We start from the raw sequence: 2,846 nt of genomic DNA, 5'->3' as shown, positions 1-2,846 counted from the left end.
CAACGCCCATGCGTAGGGGATCATAGACATTGGTGGAGGAGTGGCACCACATCATCAAAAAATTTTTCTTACATTGTTTTGTGCCAGTTGTTTGTTTCCTTTCAGAATGAATAACACACTTAGAGGGCAGTACCTCTTATGACAACCACCAAGTGAACAAATATTTCCTTAATAGATCACATCGGATGAGTCAGCTGTCTCTGAATTTCAGGGGAAAAGAACTGAAGTGTACTTTTAATCGATCATTTTGACTTTGCTTCTCCTGTATTGAGCCGTGGGCAGAGGATCCACCTCTAGACAGCTGGCTGACAAAGAGCAAGAACCATTGGCTCCACACAGTGCTCAAGAGAACAGTTCCTGTCTAATTCCAGAGAGTCAACACTCATTTAGTGCTTTCAATACTTATAATGAAAAACTGTAGTGTACAGGAGGGTGTAGGATCCACCAGATACCACTCGGTGTATTTTTGTCTAATTTGTGTGACCTAAAAAAAAGATTACATTAGATTAGATTAGATAGCTAATTAAATGCACATTGCTATTCATCCAGGCCCCAAACAGTAAGGTCCTGTGTTCAGTGTCTTGTAAGCGTATGTGCAATAAGATACCACCTCGAAAGGCGTTCTGTTAGCAGCAGTGTGGATCAGGGTGGGAAACCCAAAAATGTCTGGCACTTTGGAGGGACAGACCCATGGGGCTGTGTTTTTTTTTATATATATGGTGGGTTGGGGGGTGACAATAAACATTCCGATATGATTCGCCAGCCTAGAACTTGTGTTTGTTTCCGGACACTGAGACAAGGGAGGACAGTGGATTCGTTCAAGATGCTGGAATTGTGTAAGACATTCCAAATAGCTTTTACCTTTGCCCTCCAAAACAAGGTTAGAGAGTGATGTTTTCCATCATTGTGTAAGACGTTTATATAACCTCTGAAATAAGCACTGTATGTTAAATAGCCATTTTTAGTCAAACAGAGACTGACTGACACGTATTTTCCCTCAACGGGGCCCAGCTATCGCCATCGCAACGTCACTTGGCCCATACCAGAGAAAAAGAACATCGTTTAAACGTCCTTCATGAATTAAATATCAAATACAAAGATAAAGGTCAGTTTCCACAACTAACAGTGAAAGTACACATTTTTCTCACATATTTGAGACCCTCTTTAAATTCAGTATTCCCAGGAATTGAAAAATGCCATATTTGAAAGCTACGTTTTAGTACATTTTGGAGCGCAGAGAAACAGATGTGCTATGTAGAGTAGCTGTGTTGTAATTGAGGACACCACCTCAGAGAGTTGGAGAGTTCAGAGGTGAGACTCCATCAGTTATTTATGTCTTCTGCTTTTTCCCTTCCCAGGCTGTAGTTGTAGACCCTTGTGGTTTGTTTGGGCCAGTGAGGTCACAGTAACTCCTTTCCCCCTGAACTCTACTGCTTCTAATGCAAGAGCCTTAAGTGACCACAGAGTTCAAAACAGTGATACGATCTCTTCACTTACCGCAGTGTGCAGGGGAACAATGTGGGAATCTTTTTCTGAGAAGCCGTTCACCGATGTTCATGGAGAAGTGCTTTAAAAGTCACGTCGGTGACTCAGTGTTAGTCGAGTTAGGATCGCCAGAACGGTCAGAACATGTTTGACTCTGAGCTTCTGTGACATGGTTGCTAACTTTTTTTGTAATGATTTTTCTGCCCGTGTTGTGACCATTGGTGTAGTGGTGCAAGGTGTTTTTCTGACAAAGAATATATTTAATGTTTTTCAATGTGGTTTATTTTCGGCTAAACAAACTCACATGATCGACTGAGCAAATATGTAAATAATTGCGTCTCTGTGGCTTTTAGGGCTTCTTAGACAGTCGGTGACAGATGTGTACCTTCGTGTTCATGCTTGCTTGGTACATAAAGAGCATCAGAGAGTGCAACCCCCTTGTTTGTGGTGTATTCTCACTCATCAGTGCAGATGGCAGGCATAAGCTTGCCAGTCTGTCAGCCTTCCCATTGGGCAGAGGGATCTGCCAGTCACAGAAACAGCCAATCAAACACCTCAAGCAGATCTATAACTGGGTTATTAGGTATTTACACTGCAAACCACTAGTATCAAATTTCACTTTAATCAGACCACACTGATAAAGCCTGCCATTTTTGATTAACTGGTTTAATTTGATTGGTTCTACCAAATTCTGAGAGAGGAATTTGATGACAGAAAATAGTTCCACGTTTGCACCTCCAAAACTGTCTTAGTATGACACTGAAAAAAAGATTTACAGAGATATCGTGTTATCAATTACAGCTAGGAGGGTAGATAAAAGAAGCTCTTTTGGGACAAGTATAAATATGACAAGCCTGCTATATCTACTGGGCTCTGAAATAGCTGGACGTATATATAAACCAAAGGGATAACTCATGCACTCAGACACGTGTAGAAACCTATAAAAAGCTAAGAAAAAAAAAAAAAAAAAAAAAGCGAGGTCTGGTATCAATTTCAATTTAAAAGAATTCCTATCTCCGGGACTGTTTTCAAAAGGGAGAGAGGCGAACCAGATGGGCTTTTATGATTTCCCCCCCCCCCTTCTGAATCAAGTGGAGAGAGGGAGCCTGTGTCACATACGGTGACTTGGTACATTTATCAGGTGCAGAGGAGCGAACCCAAGGTGCAGAGATGCCTGATAAGTCAGCATGGCTCTAAACAAATCCATATGGCCCCTGTGGCTGACTCGGTGAGCTTGGCCGGATCTCCACAGCGAGAGACTGGACTCTTTGGGCATATCGTTTCCACTGTGATCAACGTGAGAATACTCACGGACCCGCAATCTCAACTCATGTCTTTCCCTCAAGCCGCTGTACAACTCA

This window comes from Chanos chanos, chromosome 15, assembly GCF_902362185.1.
Source record: "Chanos chanos chromosome 15, fChaCha1.1, whole genome shotgun sequence".
In the NCBI taxonomy this organism is placed as follows: domain Eukaryota; kingdom Metazoa; phylum Chordata; class Actinopteri; order Gonorynchiformes; family Chanidae; genus Chanos; species Chanos chanos.
The sequence above is the reverse complement of the archived record's forward strand: the minus strand, read 5'-3'. Positions refer to the sequence as shown.